Source organism: Boleophthalmus pectinirostris, unplaced genomic scaffold (genome assembly GCF_026225935.1).
Source record: "Boleophthalmus pectinirostris isolate CB_2022bp ecotype Guang Dong unplaced genomic scaffold, ASM2622593v1 HiC_scaffold_2824, whole genome shotgun sequence".
NCBI classification, from domain to species: Eukaryota; Metazoa; Chordata; class Actinopteri; order Gobiiformes; family Gobiidae; genus Boleophthalmus; species Boleophthalmus pectinirostris.
In genome coordinates this window covers 1-20,262 of record NW_026571289.1, presented here as the reverse complement: position 1 = coordinate 20,262, position 20,262 = coordinate 1, and the positions used below count along the sequence as shown (strand labels likewise).

The following is a 20,262-nucleotide window of genomic DNA, read 5'->3' as shown; positions in this document are numbered from 1 at the left end:
CACACTCACACACACACACACACACACTCACACACACACACACTCACACACACACACACTCACACACACTCACACACACACACACACACACACACACACACACACTCACACACACACACTCACACACACTCACACACACTCACACACACTCACACACACACACACACACACACACACTCACACACTCACACACACTCACACTCACACACACTCACACACTCACACACACACACACACACACACACACACACACACACACACACTCACACACACACTCACACACACACACACACTCACACACACACACACACACACACACTCACACACACACACTCACACACTCACACACACACACACACACACACACACACACACACACACTCACACACACTCACACACACACACACACACACACACACACACACACACACACACTCACACACACTCACACACACTCACACACACACACACACACACACACACACACACACACACACACACTCACACACACTCACACACACACACACACACACACACACACACACACTCACACACACACACACACACACACACACACACACACACTCACACACTCACACACTCACACACACTCACACACACTCACACACACACTCACACACACACACACACACTCACACACACACACACACTCTGAGAGAGGGGGTTTTACCATCACAAACTGCTCGTGTTATTGTGATGAATATTTCAGGATTTACAGATCACTCTTTTCCATAACATGTTTCCGGGTCATTCTCGTTGTCGTCAGTAAATGCAGGTTTTTTGGGAAAACTTTATCTTTGAAATTCTCTTAATAATTGAGCCGTTTATTGGTCCTTTTGACTTCAAACTCACATGGAGGGTTGTTTATGCACGTGTGGATCATGAATCTATTAAAATAACTAATAGTAAATTACAGTATAATAAATAATCAATAATAGTGTGGATCATATCATGATATTTTTAATCAAGGATCTATGGACATTTGAGATGCTACAGGTTTTTACATCATATGTGGCAGAAGAACATTTGGAAGGAATGAACCGTTTCATCACCAACAGAAACACGAGAACAGAGTGGAGAGTGTTTCCTGTTGTGGCTCGACTGAAAACATTGACAATTTGCAGAAGGAACAAGACGCGTCATGTATCGGTCTATATCTGTCACTACACCACTTTAGTCACATAGAGGCGCATCGGAGCGTATCACTTTTTTTTATTTTTATAAGTGTGTGATTTATCACAGCGACCTTTCCTGTTGTGTTCTCCTGGCGCCCCCTGGAGTCTGCTGTGATACTGCAGGACTCAGAGGAGGGACACTTTTGGCTCTTGCTCTCAGACAGTGTCCTGACACTGATCTGCTGACTCTCCTGACCAATCCTCTGTCCTGTATATAAACTGTATATAAAATATGTGTTTCTCACCTTCCACGGTGGTTGGTCTCTCTCTCCCTCTCGTTCAGCTCGGCTCTTCTACCTGAGTCCTGGGAGCTTGAGTTCTGTGCAGTGTTTTTGCTGTTCCCAGTCCTGCACTTTTCTGTTGTTTTTCCTGGGATCTGCTGTAGCTTCTTCCAGTTTGGGGGCCTTCTCCAGCTCTTCCTTGAGCCTCTGGTATTTCTCTAGTTTCTTGTGTTTTTCACTTGGTATTTCAGTGTCCACCGAGTGTTTCACTTCATTTGTGTTTTGTCAGTGCTGCACCTTTAGTCAGAATAGTTTAATTTTTGACCCTTTACCTGAGGGACCTGCGTCTTTCATCTTGTAAAAATGATCTGTTGTTTTCAGACCTGAGCCTCTGGAAAAGTCCAAACTCCAGCCAAACCTGCGGCACAGAAGAAACATGTCCATGAGTCCCCTTCCAACCTTTCACCTTTTGTGAGTGATGTTTTTATTCAGTCTCAGAGTGTCAGAGCACAGAGCAACAATAATAATGAATATCTGAGGAAACATTTTCTAAAGCTGCTCAAATGTGAAGTTCTGTGTGGGAGTAACATCCAGAGTGGATTTATGTTCTGGTTTATGCTTTTATTTTGTTTTCTTAATGTTTCTTTTACTGAAACAAATGTGTTTTTATTTCTGTTATTGGTTCAGTGACTCATAATTAAACAGAATGAGTATAAATATAATGAGCTCACACTGAACACTTTTTAGCTGTGGCTGCTTCCTCTCCCCACTTTAACTGATTTATTTGGAAAAGGTGCAGTTCATATTAACAAACATATGTATGATTTGAAAGGACAGAAGCAGACAGGAGCAGACAGGAGCAGACAGGAGCAGGAGCAGACAGGAGCAGACAGGAGCAGACAGGAGCAGACAGGAGCAGACAGGAGCAGGAGCAACAGGAGCAGACAGGAGCAGACAGGAGAGCAGGAGCAGACAGGAGTAATTCAAAAGCACAAACTCATGAGGGGAGTTTGTTACATTTCATTGTCGGGTTTTGCTTTGAGAACATTTAAAGTGCGTTGACCTAAACATAAGATGATATTTTCTTCTTTCACACAAGTTTAACATCAGGTCACTGCTGCTGTTTTACTCTCTAATGTTTTTTTGTTTTGTTTTTTTCAGTAAAGTCTTAAAGGAGTGTGAGGGACACTCTGAGTGTCAAGCTGAGCTCAAACAGACAGCAGGAGGCGCTGTGGAGCAGGACTGTTCCAGAGTCTGGAGAGAATCACCAGGCCACAGCAGAACACAAAAGTAAGAAGAAGAAATGCACATTTACACTACGTCCTGTTTTGTTGTTGTTAATGTTATTGTTGTTCCAGTAAAAGTTCGTCTAAAACAAACCCACATTTGTTTTTCAGGTGAATTTAAGAGGAGGAAGGTGGGATGTGACAGTGGATCTGAGGAACTGTCCCAGACACAGAACGTCTCAGTTCTGAAGAAGATTCTGGACTGGACGTGTGGGATTGACTCAAAGTGTCTCCAAAGATGAAAATTGCACTAAAATGGATAAAAATGACTAGAAACTGTGAAAATACCATATTAAAATATTAAAACACCATATACACAGTTTGGTCGAGGAAAAAAAGTTCTGCTTTAAGCACAGGACTCGGGCAAGTCATCTGAAGTGAAAAAAGAGGTGGATGCTCTTAAGACCGAATTACAGTTCGACTGAACGTACACTGCCACTGTCGCCTTGTTGCTGTTGTTTCTGATTTCTGGATCTGCGTGGAGGTCTATGCGCCACAAAGTAATTCACCACCACAACCACCACAGCCTTCGTGTTTACAAAATGAAGTGGGAAAGTGGAGTACTGGAAATGGATGTAGAGGGGATGTAGAGAACCAATCACAGCTCTAATTGTCTGCGTCACTTTCCCCTGCTGCCTGCGTCGGTTCAAGTTACGAAATTTCAGAGGTGCACGTTGTGGATGTGGATGTGGATGTGGATGTGTAGATGCTCTGTGGAGGGGCTTCAAGGCAACACAGACTCCGTGTCACAACGCAGACGATTGACGAACATAAATTGGGCTTCACAGGAGCAGTGACGATGTGTTTGAGTTTTCTTTAGTATTATTTACCTGTTTTAAAGATTGTATTTCTCCACTTTCAAACATGAGCTGTGATCCGTTCAGGGGATTTTTCATTACATTTCGTGTCAAACTGTGTATATCTTCAATTGTGATTTTGTTTATTATTGAATTGTATGTGCACTGCATTGTAAGAATAAAGTGTTTATTTCTATAAGGAAAGAAATGTGATATAAACTCATTTTGTACATGTGTCTTGGATTAAATGAAAACTGTTTCAGATTTCTCACAGAACTTCTGCTGCAGTGTCTGTTGTGTTTGTTGTGTTGTTGTTGTGTTTGTTTGTTTGTGTGTTGTGTTGTTGTGTTTGTTGTGTTGTGTTGTGTTGTGTTGTGTTGTGTTGTGTTGTGTTGTGTTGTGTTGTTGGTGTTGGACAGGGGTCTGTTGGGGTCAAAAATCCTGCAGTTTTATGCTGATTTTAGTGAAACAGATTTGGCTGAATGACTCGTCAGAACTGGATGTGTTTTGTTTTTTTTGTTGTGTTTTTTATGACGTTACACATAATGGGATTTTTAACACGCAGGTAAACTCCTTCAAACAGTAACTCTTTAATCTGAATATCTGCAGACTTTTAACTCAGAAATGCAGAAACTGGAAACAGCAGAATCAAACTCAGGTCAGAAACAGAACTTACACTTCTTTTGGTCAAGAACAAAAACTGAACAGAACCTCTCTCTGTTCAGTTTTTGTTCAGGCTGTTTCTCAAATACAAGTCGTCTTATCTCGGTCTCATCGAGCTGTGGTAAAAAAGACCGATATATCGGTCGATATTTGACCTTTTGAGTGTACCTGCATATTATATAACTCTGCATTATTACCCATAATGCACCAAGATAATTTAGAAGAAAGAAAAGAGGGTCATGGATCTGTGTTGCTTTCAGTTCAGTAAGTATCATAATAATTTTTAAATCAATCAATAAAATATATGATGTAATAAAATACATGACACACTGTGAGGATGTTGTATATATACAGTATATACAGTACATACAGTACAGTATACAGGTATATTACTACACAGTATATATATACAGTATATACAGTATATACAGTATATACAGTATATAGTACAGTATATACAGTATATACAGTACAGTATATACAGTATATACAGTATACAGTACTGTATATACAGAGACCTGAGGTTGTTGCTGCTGTGTTTATAATCGATCGGCCTTTAGAACATTTAACTCATCATTTATTTACTTGACACATTTTCTGTTTTTTTTTTTTTTTTTGCTTCTGGCTCGTCTCTGTTTATAGAACAAACATAAATAACAGTATCTTTGTCACATTATGTAGGAGACACTTGGGCACAGTTTGCTTGTGCGTGTGTGTGTGTCTGTTCCCTGAGAGGAGGTGGGGTCACGTGAGCGTGGGGTGTGTGTGTGTGTGTGTGGTGTGTGTGGTGTGTGTGTGTGTGTGTGTGTGTGTGTGTGTGTGTGGGTGGAAAGCATAAATGGGCACACTCACCTGGGCCAGGGGAGGAGAGAGGTTGGTTGGGTAGCAGTAATTTTTGTTGACCGCTATTGCTTTTGTTTCTGGTTTGACGTTTTCAAACAGTTTTCATTTTTTACGATATCCTTGTTCTTGGTCCATATACTTACGCTTGTTGCTGTGAACCCAGCTCTGTATTAAACCACCGTAAACGCACACTGGATCAGCCTCATCTGTTTTACATCGCATTCAGCGCGTCCTAACTTTTACAGAACCCAATTTTACCTCCCCGCTGCTGCCAGGAAACACAGTATCGTAGAGCCGCTACACATTATATCAAATTTAAAACATAAATAAGATGTTACGTTCAACAGTTTGGTCATTTCAACTATACTTTACTTGTACTTGAATTACTACTATTCCCTTCACAGTAATAGTGTTTTTACTCTGTGTATTGTCACCAGTGCAGTACTTTCCTTGTAGTACTAGTATTTTGTAAGTAACTCATAACTCCCCCTCTGAGTAAAGAGGCTGTGTGTCTGTGTGAATATCAGTGGTTTGGGATAAAAAGATTATAGCACCATCTTCTGGCGAGTTTTGTCATTACTTTTTATTTTATTAAAACAAATTATTTGTATAAATGAAAATTGTATCGATCCCTTGTTTATCTTTTGTTTTATATCGTCTGGCACATTTTTGTTTTCATGTCAACTTTTTTATTTGGTTCTAAACTGCAACTCGTTTGAGACTAAAAGACAAAACTTGTCACACTTCCGTGTTCTAATGTCGAAAGTGAAAGTAGAAATCCGGGATACGTGGAAGAAACTTGTTGCAAAGGTAAGTGCGACATAAAAACAATTATTGTTCTTTAACTTTAATACAAACACTTAAATCTGATGTGGTTTGACTGGGGGAGTCGAAAATGTTTTGTTTTGTGTGTGAACATTTGAACTTTAGCTGTTCAGTTTTATTTTCTTGTATAATTTAAAACTGCGTCACAGATCTGCGTTTGTTTACAGCTAAAACTCTTCATTAAAACGCAGTTCTTCAAACCCACTCGTGTCCTGAACAAACCTGATATAAAGAATCATTTGACAGAGGTGTTTTAACTTTCAGAAGGAACAAGAATGTCTTTTAAAATGTTATAAAGACTTTTGGCCTTTGTGACGCACTTTTACATGACGGTTCATTTGAATCACCTAAACGCGAAATTCACAACAATATTAAAGAATCGATCTGTAGCTTTTATGCAGATTTATTTTTGTCCCAGGTGGATTTTTGACAAATCTGATCCCTGCAACAGTAAAAAGAGACAGATATTGTCATTTGTTTAGGTAAAATACATAAAAGCTGCTTGAAAATTATAAAAACAAAGCAAATGTGACTGTACTGACTCACATTAGTGCTCAGTGCAGAACAATTTTCCTTAATTACGATTCGTTTCATAGTTTTATTATTACCAACCAACACAAACCAGGATGTCCCAGTTTTTTATTTTGATAATCTGGTCATGAATCCTTCTCTCAGACACAAATAAACCAAACCACAGGCCTGTGCTATGACACTAGGCCTCAGTCACGCCTTAGTTTTGTAACTATAGTCATCATCATAATAATAATAATAACACACTGTGTGTTATACAGCGTGGATCTATTATAAGAATAAAACAATATTTTATATATAGTCTTCCTTTGGTGGGTCAGTACTTGTGCTTAATATTTATACAACACAGGAAGTGGAAATCCTCATCTTAAAATAAAACTGTTGTCATTTATTTTTATAATAACAACAGTCATTTATATTTTAGACCTTGTTAACAGTCGGTCTGTGGCACTAATGAACTGTACATATTTGTAAATAGTTCTAGTTTAGTCACATGACCACAGCTTTTTATAAAAGACTTTCCTGTTTATTCTTATTGTTCTTAAATCTAGACTTGAAAGTCAATACTGATTCCAGCACCACGAAGATAGTAAAAAAAAACTTCCTTTTTTACAATACAACATGATTTTCCACATTAAATTGTAACACTTCCTTTTCTGTTCCTGTGTGTCTTTAAATCTGTTTAATCCCTCATGGTCCAGAAGGTTCCACAGGGCTCCGTGTGTGTACACTCGTCTCTGTGTCTTGTTCTTGTTCTGAAATAGTTCCAGAAAGTTCTAAACACATTCAGGAAAGGTTCACTTCTGTCCTGTCAATGGGACTTTTTTTTTAGTATCGATACCTGCTCAAATGAGTATCTAGTTTCGATACTAGTACTATTGATTAGTATCTGATTTTCGATTCTTGTGACCACAGTAAATATTTTATCCTGGTGTCTGTTTGTTGGTCCTGCAGGTTCATCTTCTCTCAGACAGAATGGAGAGTGACAGAACATCTGACTCAGCTCCTGCTCTGTGAGTATCACCTCCTCATAAACCTAATTATACGTCGTCTTTACTCTGTCTACTATGGCTTTAATTATCGGCCGATACCTGATACCAGCTGATACCAGACAGTGTTTCTCATGAATAGATTAGTTCATTGGGATGTTTATAGTTGTGGATCAACTCATCATCATCAACTGCAACTGAATATTTTACCAAAACTCACATATCTATTTCAGTGTTTGCCCATTTTCATTCCATTTTCATTTATTTTTCATTCTGGATTTCACGGGCGACACTCTGGGTGTTTCTCAACTCCTCCAAAGACAATGCTGGTGCACTTCTTCAGAGTCACATGGAGCGCACGTGGAACAGGCTCTGGAGAGAGCGACTGTGACGTGTCACATGACCAAATCAAAAGCGATAAAACCCTGAGTTTTAATGAACATCAACACTTTTAAAAAATGAAACATATTCTCAGGTGTTTTTATGTGTCACATGAATTAAAACATGTGAATAATAAAAGCTCTGTGAATTCTGTTATCAAGTGATTTAGACTGATCAGTAAATAAACAAACACGCAGGCTGAAACATCTTCAGATGATCCTTTTATCCTCGTCCTGTCCTCAGAAAGATTCTGCTCAGTCTGATAATATTGTGATCTGCAGCATGTGCTCCCGTCCCTGCAAATCACGTCCACATGTTTAGTCTGAAAGTGACGTCTTTTTGGAACAATATTCTCACATGTATTACATGTTCATCTTTAGATAATCTGTTCAGCCATTGTCACACACAGTGTAAAATCTAAAATGTTTATTAGTATTTTACGTACTTGTTTCTCTCCTGGTTTCCACAGTTAATGGGTTAAAGTGTTGGGGTCATGTTGCCTGTTTAACATTCATCACTGTGTGGTTCTAGGTGTATTCTGTATTTGTTTTGTAATGCTGCTTTATAAAAGGGGAGAAGGGCACTGGGCTGGAGCAGTGTGGGTTCTTTTGACCGTGTTCTGTGGCAGAGATCTGGTGCCAGTAAATATCGGGGAACACAGTATTTTTGGGACTTTTTACAGAAGACACTCGTCTAAGACCAAACACGCTGTAGCCAAAACCAACCCTGTATATGGCAAGATTTGGCCTCGACAATTACTGAAACATGAAACAAAACACAATTCTCGGATGTGTGTAAGGAGGAAGCAACATTAAAATATTTTCAGATATTGTAGCTGTTGTTGGTTTTATCTCCTAGTTTAAAGATGAGATAAATAATGTCACTATTTCCATATTGTAACAAACACTGTTGTTTTCAGACATGAGTCTCAGGACTTGACCAGGGGATGGTTCAGGGTCCGGACCAAGACTTGGACCAGCAGCAGACCAAAAGACCAGTCTCCACTCTCCTCTGAGGAGTCTGAGTCTGAACAGAGGTAAGAGACGGAGCTCTAAAACTCACTGTCAAAAGACACACACATCAGTTCAATTAATATGATCAGAAAAAAAAAAAGTGTTTTTAAAGTGTGATGTTTTGTTTTATATATTATTTACACACAATACTGTGATCCCAAAATACATACATTACATTTGTTACATGGAAAAATAGTGTTTAAAAAGATATTGTGCTTGTGTCTGTTATATATTTATATTTTTAAGGGGCTCTTCTTACCTCTGCTCACAGAAAACACAGAGGACGAGCTCTGGGCTTTCTGCATCCACTGAAGCAAAAATAAACATTTACATGAGTTTACTGAAAAACACTTAAGTAAAAGTGTGGAGTGGAGAACACTGCAGTAGAGCTCATCCTTCACCTGCTGTAGTCTTGGTATCTTCATTAGAAATACTTTAACCATGTGATTTGTTTCTTTTAGTTGAAATATTTTTGACTTTTGGATGGCCTGGGAATTTTCTCATGACAGATCCACTGTATCTTTCTGAGACTGACTCACTGTGATTAGCAAATACATTTAAAACGAGCGTAAAAGGATAACACATGTGACATTCTGCTGTTCACCAGGTTAACTTGAGGTGTGCACTAAAGTTTAGCCACATTTGGCTTAATGTACAGAAACTTTCTGATGTGTACAGAATAAAATCAACACCTCAGTTCAAATAAATGTAATTTTTTTACCTGATATGTAGCGTGCTCTGCAAACACCAGCACTGCTTTGTCTTTGCCCTCTGTTCATCGTGTTCATCATTACCACTGGTAATTGTGCAGGAAAAGTTTCAGATTTGCGGAATTTCAAATATGGAACTCTGCTCCAAATTCACCCGTCTTCACCTTATTCCAGAAGTTTCTGTGAGCACAAACCATCATCGTGTGGGTTGTATTATTTTGTGTGGGGCTGCTGATCCTAACAGTGAATAAGCCTCCAGAGAATCAGTGACTTGTTGGTGCACATGAAACTGAACATTTTAAACAAAAGAACCGACTTACTCATACTGAAGATGCAAAACGTTTCCCAAATTCTCCATTGACAGAAGTGCCACCACAAAAAATTTCCAATATAATTTGGTTTCTTTTCCTGTTTCAGACATGACCTGGCCCAGGGGACGGCGCAGAAGACGGCGCTCAAAGGAACTCCCGCCTTTCATGGAAAAGTCTGTCCTCTTCTAAACTGCTGTAAGTGACTTATTCTGCTTCCACTGTGATAAAGTTACTGCTGCTGTTCAGTCTAAAGTGTTTAGGATCAAGCAGTTAATAATTATTAGAAAAATATGTTTTTTTATTCATATTGAGACATAAAATAGAAATTTGTGTTTTCTTACACAATTCAAACCTGTTAGATTAGTTGATTATTTGAATATCTAATCAGGTTTAATCTGATGCACAAAGCTGCATCAGTGACGAAAACAATGCACATAAATGTAAAACATGGAGCACAAACAGCTCTGTGCTCCCCTCATGAGTCTCTTAACTCTAAACTAAACTCTAAACTCTAAAACTCAGTGTGATTTCCCTGTACACATCACTGCCCTTCCACATGACGGAGCGATACACCAGTGTGGCCAGAAGAGGGCAGTACTCATCGTCATTTTGTGGGTCTATTATAACCTGCTGTTTTTCTGTTTACAGACGCTGGTCCAGAGTTTGGAGTCTTGGTGACCCTAGGCGACGGCCTAGTGGACCTTCAGTCCCAGGCGACGGCCTAGTGGACCTTCAGTCCCAGGCGACGGCCTAGTGGACGCTCAGTCCCAGGCGACGGCCTAGTGGACGCTCAGTCCCAGGCGACGGCCTAGTGGACGCTCAGTCCCAGGCGACGGCCTAGTGGACGCTCAGTCCCAGGCGACGGCCTAGTGGACCTCAGTCCCAGGCGACGGCCTAGTGGACCTTCTAGTCCTAGGCGACGGCCTAGTGGACCTCAGTCCTAGGCGACGGCCTAGTGGACCTTCAGTCCTAGGCGACGGCCTAGTGAAGTCTCAGTCCTAGGCGAGGCCTGGAGGCTCTAGTGGACCTCAGTCCTAGGCGACGCCTAGGACGCTAAGTCCCAGGCGACGGCCCAGTGGACGCTAAGTCCCAGGCGACGGCCCAGTGGACGCTAAGTCCCAGGCGACGGCCCAGTGGACGCTAAGTCCCAGGCGACGGCCCAGTGGACGCTAAGTCCCAGGCGACGGCCCAGTGGACGCTAAGTCCCAGGCGACGGCCCAGTGGACGCTAAGTAGCGACAACCTAGTGGACGCTAAGTCCTAGCGACGGCCCAGTGGACGCTAAGTCCTAGCGACACCCAGTGGACGCCAGTCCTAGGACGCTAAGTTCCTAGGCGCCCAGACGCTAGTCCTAGGGACGCTGGACGCTAAGTCCCAGGCGACGGCCCAGTGGACGCTAAGTCCCAGGCGACGGCCCAGTGGACGCTAAGTCCCAGGCGACGGCCCAGTGGACGCTAAGTCCTAGGCGACTAACCTAGTGGACGCTAACTAGCGACGGCCTAGTGGACGCTAAGTCCTAGGCGACAACCTAGTGACGCTAAGTCCTAGGCGACGGCCTAGTGACGCTAAGTCCCAGGCGACGGCCCAGTGGACGCTAAGTCCCAGGCGCCGGCCTAGTGAACCCTCACCCCCAATTCACACCAAAGTGCAACGGCGCGTAAGTGCAGCAGCACAGCACACGAGCAGCAGACGCGCAGCTTTAGAACTCCATTTTAACCGGTCTGACAGTTCACACCGACAGTGTCATACACACGTCCAACGAGCGTCTGACGCTGACGCGCTGCTCGAGATAGGTTGGAGTTCTAATTTTCTAATTTTTTCAGCGTCATCTGCGCGTCTCCAAGGTTTTTAGCAGGGGAAAGACAGGAAATAAACACGCGGTGTCAAAATAAACTTCGGATGCCCTTACAAAATAACGTAACCAGAGTCAAGACAACGACGTAAACAACGCGCACTGCATCCAAGGAAAGGTTAAAGAAGGACGATGAAAAGTTAATCCTCGAAGTGAAGAAATATAACGTAATTTACGATGTCAGACACCAATTCTACAAGGACTCAGGACTAAGCCAGGACTAAACCAGGACTAAACCAGAACCAGGACTCACTGTCTGAATGTGCTCGGAGGTCCTTCCGTGTCGACCCGAGTGACCGCGGGCGAAAGGACTAGTGCAGAGCTCGGAGACGAGGAGGTACGTGCACCCGTCGCTCTTTTCGGACACACTGCTCCGTGGGGCTCAGGGTTCACTTTCTCTCTCTCCAAGATTAGTCCTGGTTTAGACCTGGTTTAGTCCTGATGTAGTCCTGGTTTAGTCTTGACCCGCCCTTAAAGTTCCAGAACGTTAAAACTCGCCCGTTTCAGCAACTATTTTCCCTTTATCCATCGGTGCAGGACTCTGTATCCACATATAAACGTATCGACCTTATTACCTGTACAGAGATTTTAATCACACTCATAATGTTTGTTAATTATAAGTGATTTCACCTTATTAAAGAAAAAAAAAGAACACTGAGGTGTTTAATGTGCTAATGCTAATAGATTTAAACCCCATTAAATGCAACTGTGTTGCAGTTGTACTTAATTCACAATACACTTAATACACATTCTAACTTAATACACTTTAACATAAAATAAATGATAAAAAGCAAATACAAAATGTGATGTCTGAAAACAGTGAGTAGATGTGCAGGCTGCAGCAGGAGCGCGTCTGACTCTGGTGTGAATTGAAACTTTGAAATATACATGCAGCTCCGCCCTACATTAATCGCTGCTGCAGCTCCTGGTGTGAATTCGGGGTCAGTGAACCTCAAACCTAGGCGACGGCCTAGTGAACTGTGAAACCTCAAACCTAGGCGACGGCCTAGTGAACACTACGTCCTAGGCGACGGCCTAGTGAACTGTGAAACCTCAAACCTAGGCGACGGCCTAGTGAACACTACGTCCTAGGCGACGGCCTAGTGAACTGTGAAACCTCAAACCTAGGCGACGGCCTAGTGAACACTACGTCCTAGGCGACGGCCTAGTGAACTGTGAAACCTGTAAACCTAGGCGACGGCCTAGTGAACACTACGTCCTAGGCGACGGCCTAGTGAACACTACGTCCTAGGCGACGGCCTAGTGAACACTACATCCTAGGCGACGGCCTAGTACGCTAGGCCGGTAACACTATCCTAGGCGACGGCCTAGTGAACTGTGAAACCTCAAACCTAGGCGACGGCCTAGTGGACTCTATCTCCTGGACGACGGCCTTAAGTGACTTTCCCCCTCCAGAAAGTTACATACTATTGCTTTAATGTTTTTGACTCCCGCGTGCTCCACTTGCAATCATCTGTTTTTAATGTTTTCTTAAATCAGAATGACTTAGTCGTTACCTTTTTTGATTAAACTGTATTTGTTTTTTAAACTGTGCATTGCTTTTGCCTACAACCTGCAATAAAATGATTCAATCAAAATCGTGTCTTTATTGTAGTACTTGTGCTTTAGTGATATAACGATAAAGTTTAGTGTCTGTTACATCATCTCTTCATTAAAGGGCCCAGATTAAACCATTTTATATTTCTGTTCTAATGTTTCCTCATCACAAACAGACCTGGAGTATGTGTTTGTTTTTCACATGTTTAACACACAAACCTGCACATTTAGGCCGAGTTCTTCTCTCAGACAGAAAACACTCTGTTCCACCTTGTGATGTCATGTGGTAATACAGAAGCGCCCTTTGTGTTTTTAAACTCCTCACATCTTCACACAACCTGGAACTTGGCTGATAAAACTGTGTCATTCGTTCATTCGTTTTTCAAAATAAAATGAAAAATAAGAAAAACGAAAAAACAACTATTTTCTTCATATTTGTCTCCAAAACTAAATGAAAAACAGATAATGATTCGTTGCTGTTTTCGATTTTGTTTTAAAAGAAAAATTACTTAATCTGACTACCAGGACTAAACCAGGACTGACAGGACTGAACCAGGACTGGACTGAACCAGGACTAAACCAGGACTAAAACCACTAAAGCACTAAAAGACAGACAACTAAACCAGGACTAAAGACTAGTTGTCAACAAGACCAAAACGTTGAACAACTAACCGTGAACTAACCAGTCTCCACCAGGATGCGGGATTCAGATCAACAGAGCCAGACTAGGTGACCAGACCAGACAAAAAGGTTTTTAGTCCTTATTGTCCTGTTAGTCTGTTTAGTCCTGTTTTTCCTGTGTTTAGTTCCTGGTTTTAGTTCTCTTTCTCATTGTCCTTTTCAGTTTTTTCCATTTTTTTTCATTTGTCAAATACTGCAAAATTTCAAGTTAAAAATGGTCACCTGACAACATGCATGCAAAACCTGGTTATCTGTAAGTCCTTTGTTAGTGTCGAGTATGTTTAGATGGTTTTATTTTTAAATTTAGTACTGTCTTGTAGATTTTAGGCTTTTTCTTTTTTATATTTTTTCCATTTTCATTTTATCTAATTACACTATTTGATTGATTTGCATAGTTACGTCCTTTTATAGGCATCTTTTTCTAGTTCATTTTATTTTGAAAAACGAATGAACGAATGACAACACTGTTTCTATCGGCCGTTCCAGGTCTGTGTGAAGATGTGAGGAGTTTACAAACACAATGGAGCGCTTCTGTATTACCACATGACATCACAAGGTGGAACAGAGTGTTTTCTGTCTGAGAGAAGAACTCGGCCTAAATGTGCAGGTTTGTGTGTTAAACATGTGAAACAAAACACAACTCCAGGTCTGTTTGTGATGAGGAAACATTAGAACAGAAATATAAAATGGTTTAATCTGGGCCCTTTAATGAAGAGATGATGTAACAGACACTAAACTTTATCGTTATATCACTAAAGCACAAGTACTACAATAAAGACACGATTTTGATTGAATCATTTTATTGCAGGTTGTAGGCAAAAGCAATGCACAGTTTAAAAAACAAATACAGTTTAATCAAAAAGGTAACGACTAAGTCATTCTGATTTAAGAAAACATTAAAAACAGATGATTGCAAGTGGAGCACGCGGGAGTCAAAAACATTAAAGCAATAGTATGTAACTTTCTGGAGGGGGAAAGTCACTTAAGGCCGTCGTCCAGGAGATAGAGTCTACTGGAAGGTACTATGTCACTTTGAGTCCTAGGACAGGGACTTTAAGGCCGTCGCCTAGGTCACACTAGTAGCGTCCACTAGGCGAGCCGACTGAGCGTCCACTAGGTTGTCGCCTAGGACTTAGCGTCCACTAGGCCGTCGCCTAGGACTGAGCGTCCACTAGGTTGTCGCCTAGGACTAGACGTCCACTAGGCGTCGCCTGGACTGAGCGTCCACTAGGCCGTCGCCTGGGACTGAGCGTCCACTAGGCCGTCGCCTAGGGTCACCAAAGACTCCAAACTCTGGACCAGCGTCTGTAAACAGAAAAACAGCAGGTTATAATAGACCCACAAAATGATGATGAGTACTGCCCTCTTCTGGCCACACTGGTGTATCGCTCCGTCATGTGGAAGGGCAGTGATGTGTACAGGGAAATCACACTGAGTTTTAGAGTTTTAGAGTTTAGTTTAGAGTTAAGAGACTCATGAGGGGAGCACAGAGCTGTTTGTGCTCCATGTTTTACATTTATGTGCATTGTTTTTGTCACTGATGCAGCTTTGTGCATCAGATTAAACCTGATTAGATATTCAAATAATCAACTAATCTAACAGGTTTGAATTGTGTAAGAAAACACAATATGAATAAAAAAACATGATTTTTCTAATAATTATTAACTGCTTGATCCTAAACACTTTAGACTGAACAGCAGCAGTAACTTTATCACAGTGGAAGCAGAATAAGTCACTTACAGCAGTTTAGAAGAGGACAGACTTTTCCATGAAAGGCGGGAGTTCTTTGAGTGTCGTCTTCTGCGCCGTCCCCTGGGCGGGTCATGTCTGAAACAGGAAAGAAACCAAATTATACTGGACATTTTTTGTGGTGGCACTTCTGTCAATGGAGAATTTGGGAAACGTTTTTGCATCTTCAGTATGAGTAAGTCGGTTCTTTTGTTTAAAATGTTCAGTTTCATGTGCACCAACAAGTCACTGATTCTCTGGAGGCTTATTCACTGTTAGGATCAGCAGCCCCACACAAAATAATACAACCCACACGATGATGGTTTGTGCTCACAGAAACTTCTGGAATAAGGTGAAGACGGGTGAATTTGGAGCAGAGTTCCATATTTGAAATTCCGCAAATCTGAAACTTTTCCTGCACAATTACCAGTGGTAATGATGAACACGATGAACAGAGGGCAAAGACAAAGCAGTGCTGGTGTTTGCAGAGCACGCTACATATCAGGTAAAAAAAATTACATTTATTTGCACTGAGGTGTTGATTTTATTCTGTACACATCAGAAAGTTTCTGTACATTAAGCCAAATGTGGCTAAACTTTAGTGCACACCTCAAGTTAACCTGGTGAACAGCAGAATGTCACATGTGTTATCCTTTTACGCTCGTTTTAAATGTATTTGCTAATCACAGTGAGTCAGTCTCAGAAAGATACAGTGGATCTGTCATGAGAAAATTCCCAGGCCATCCAAAAGTCAAAAATATTTCAACTAAAAGAAACAAACCACATGGTTAAAGTATTTCTAATGAAGATACCAAGACTACAGCAGGTGAAGGATGAGCTCTACTGCAGTGTTCTCCACTCCACACTTTTACTTAAGTGTTTTTCAGTAAACTCATGTAAATGTTTATTTTTGCTTCAGTAAATGCAGAAAGCCCAGAGCTCGTCCTCTGTGTTTTCTGTGAGCAGGTCTAAAGATGAAGAGGTAAGAAGAGCCCCTTAAAAATATAAATATATAACAGACACAAGCACAATATCTTTTTAAACACTATTTTTCCATGTATCAAATGTAATGTATGTATTTTGGGATCACAGTATTGTGTGTAAATAAATATAAAACAAAACCTCACTCTTTAAAAACACTTCCCTGCCCCACACAGTCCCATGTTGTTGTTTTTTCTGATCATATTAACTGAACTGATGTGTGTGTCTTTTGACAGTGAGTTTTAGAGCTCCGTCTCTTACCTCTGTTCAGACTCAGACTCCTCAGAGGAAAGTGGAGACTGGTCTTTTTGGTCTGCTTGCTGGTGCAAGTCTTGGTCCGGACCCTGAACCATCCCCTGGTCAAGTCCTGAGACTCATGTCTGAAAACAACAGTGTTTGTTACAATATGGAAATAGTGACATTATTTATCTCATCTTTAAACTAGGAGATAAAACCAACAACAGCTACAATAATATCTGAAAATATTTTAATGTTGCTTCCTCCTTACACACATCCGAGAATTGTGTTTTGTTTCATGTTTCAGTAATTGTCGAGGCCAAATCTTGCCATATACAGGGTTGGTTTTGGCTACAGCGTGTTTGGTCTTAGATGAGTGTCTGATGTAAAAAGTCCCAAAAATACTGTGTTCCCTGATATTTACTGGCACCAGATCTCTGCCACAGAACACGGTCAAAAGAACCCACACTGCTCCAGCCCAGTGCCCTTCTCCCCTTTTATAAAGCAGCATTACAAAACAAATACAGAATACACCTAGAACCACACAGTGTGATGAATGTTAAACAGGCAACATGACCCCAACACTTTAACCCATTAACTGTGGAAACCAGGAGAGAAACAAGTACGTAAAATACAAATAAACATTTAGATTTTACACTGTGTGTGACAATGGCTGAACAGATTATCTAAAGATGAACTAATACATGTGAGAATATTGTTCCAAAAAGACGTCATTTTCAGACTAAACATGTGGACGTGATTTGCAGGGACGGGAGCACATGCTGCAGATCACAATATTATCAGACTGAGCAGAATCTTTCTGAGGACATTAACCTTTCTGATTTCAATTCAAGTAATGAGCATACAAAAGTGTTATCTAAGGGCCTTACTTTTGCCCCTACCAATGGTGTTAATGAATTTCAGACTAAGGTTGACTTATTCCGCTTCTATAGGAACTTACATCTTAATTATAGTATTATAATACTAATAACAACCAGGCTGTGTCTAACGGGTCTGTTACCTCTATGGGGAATGGTATTCAGTCAACAAATTTTAAACCTAAATCAAGATTTTCACCGACTGTTTCTAATCCGACACTACTTACTTTTACGAGGAAAATTGACTATGAGGTAAACAAATTAATACAGAGTAATCCATAATCCATTCCTTCCTAGGAATAATCTATCTCACAAGGAGCGCAAAGCCCTAAATGAACTTTCTGATAATACAGATATAAATAATTCGTCCAGCAGATAAGGGTGGTGCTGTAGTCGTCTTATCTAAAGCTAAATATGTGCAGGAGGCTCATCGACACGAGACATTATGAAAGACTCTTTACCAATCCTTTGTTAGTTATGAAAAAACAATTTGATATACTCTTAAAGGAAGCATGGGACATGACAATTATTAATGACAACAAATTTGTTTTTTTTAACAGTTGAACACCCGGTTCTGGCAGCCTTCTATCTGTTGCCTAAGGTCCACAAGGGGCCCAAGGACAATCCCCCTGGACGTCCTATTATATCTGGTAATGGCACTCTCACTGAGCCAGATACCAAATACATTGACTACTACATAAAACCTTTGGTAAGAAGAATACTTCCATCTTTCATTGAGGACACTACAGATGTACTGAACAGGATTGGATCTTTGCCGAACATTAAAGACCAGTTTCTTGTGACAATGGATGTTGAAAGTTTGTACACTAATATTGAACATCAAGAGGGTTTATCTGCTCTAAAATATTTTCTTACTGAGAGTGACATCCCCAAATCTTCTTGTGATTTTTTGTTAAAGCTTACAGAATGGGTTATTCATAATAATATTTTATTTTTATGGATGAGCTTTATATTCAAAAGATTGGGGTTTCAATGGGTTCTTGTTTTTCACCAAACTATGCTTGTTTATATTTGGGTCTTTGGGAGAAGAACTTTGTTCTTAATACAGTTAATCCATTTTTCCATTGTATCACTTGGTTGGTATGGTCGCTATATTGACGATATTTTTGTTGTTGTTTAATGGTACTTTACAAGAACTATTGGAATTGTACAAATATTTAAACTCTATAAACCCTAATATTAAATTATTAATGGAATATTCACAAAACAGTATAAACTTTTTAGATCTTACCATATATTTAAAGGGGAAGGGGACCGTTTGCACACTACATTATATAGGAAAGAAACCTCACGTGATACTATCCTTAGAGCAGATTCATTTCATCCTCAACACCTTAAGCACAACATCCCTTTTGGGCAATTCCAACGTCTACGTCGCATTTGTAATCGGGAAGAGGATTTTGTAGAGCAGGCAGAGGCTATGTCCAACCGGTTTTTTGGATAGGGCCTATCAGCCTACAGTGGTCAGAAAGGCTTGTGACAGGGCTCGAGCTTTTGATCGGGGCACTTTACTCACTAAAAACAATACGGCTAGATCTAAAGAGCTATCTCAGCCTATGTTTATCACCACTTACAGTACTAGTGCTGAACAAATAAAAAGATTGTTAGGGACAATTGGTCTATACTTTTAAGTGACCCTGTATTAAGCAAAGTGTTTCCTGAACCTCCTTTATTTTCTTTTAAACACGCTCCAAATCTTCGAGACAGATTAATGAATTCTTATCTTCCTCCAGAAAACAAAAGTACATGGCTACAAAAAACCCATGGGCACATTTAAGTGTTTGAATTGTCCTCATTGTCCAAATGTCCTTCAAACAAAACACGTTCATGGATGTTCACAATAGTAGATCATTCACACAAAATTATTTCATTAATTGTAATACTACTCATGTGGTATATAACGTCTGTCTTGCCCTTGTCCAGAAGGCTTTTTCTATATTGGCCGCACTAAAAGGCGTATGCGAGATCGTTTAGCTGAGCATAAATACACGATTAGGGTTAAAAATCAAGATTACCCAATGGCCATTTTTGTGAGAATCATAAGAGCAACGACACTCTGCTTCGTATTGAAGGGTACTGAACATGTGAAACCACTGGCAAGAGGTGGAGACAGACTTCAAACATTAAATCAAAGAGAAGCTTTCTGGATTCATAAACTGAGAACATGTGAACATCCAGGTTTAAATGAGGACTTTGATCTGTCCTGTTTTTTATAATTTTATTTATTTATTTTATAATATAAGGTTTAATAATGTTCTTTTAATAATGTTGCATTTACAACCACTGTAGGCTGATAGGTTCTTTAGGTATATTATTTATTATTTGTTATTATAGTTATTATTATGATGGCAATAATAATAAAAAATATTAAATACTGAATGATAAAAATAACACTAATATAATATAAATATTATAAATATATATATTTAAAATTGATGATACAAACTATAAATATGAATAAATAATTATTAATTTTATTATTAATATATTATTGGTAACAGTAATAATGGAAACATTATGGTTATGATGTATGTGTTGTTGTTGTTTTTTTTTTGCCTGTAC

The 20,262-nt window shown here is 40.1% G+C and overlaps 2 long non-coding RNA genes across 2 annotated transcripts; one reads left to right on the top strand and one right to left on the bottom strand.

Annotated features, from left to right (window-relative positions):
• The first annotated feature begins 5,638 nt into the window (after window positions 1–5,638).
• Window positions 5,639–10,651, top strand: LOC129410885 (uncharacterized). Its single transcript, XR_008633034.1, has 4 exons — window positions 5,639–5,816; window positions 7,317–7,375; window positions 8,652–9,961; window positions 10,415–10,651. It is a non-coding gene; the product is annotated as an uncharacterized LOC129410885 (long non-coding RNA).
• A 4,423-nt stretch (window positions 10,652–15,074) lies between these two features.
• Window positions 15,075–16,873, bottom strand: LOC129410886 (uncharacterized). The gene is made up of 3 exons (XR_008633035.1): window positions 16,826–16,873; window positions 15,596–15,682; window positions 15,075–15,160 (listed from the first exon to the last, which is right to left on the bottom strand). It is a non-coding gene; the product is annotated as an uncharacterized LOC129410886 (long non-coding RNA).
• Between the last annotated feature and the right edge of the window lie 3,389 nt (window positions 16,874–20,262).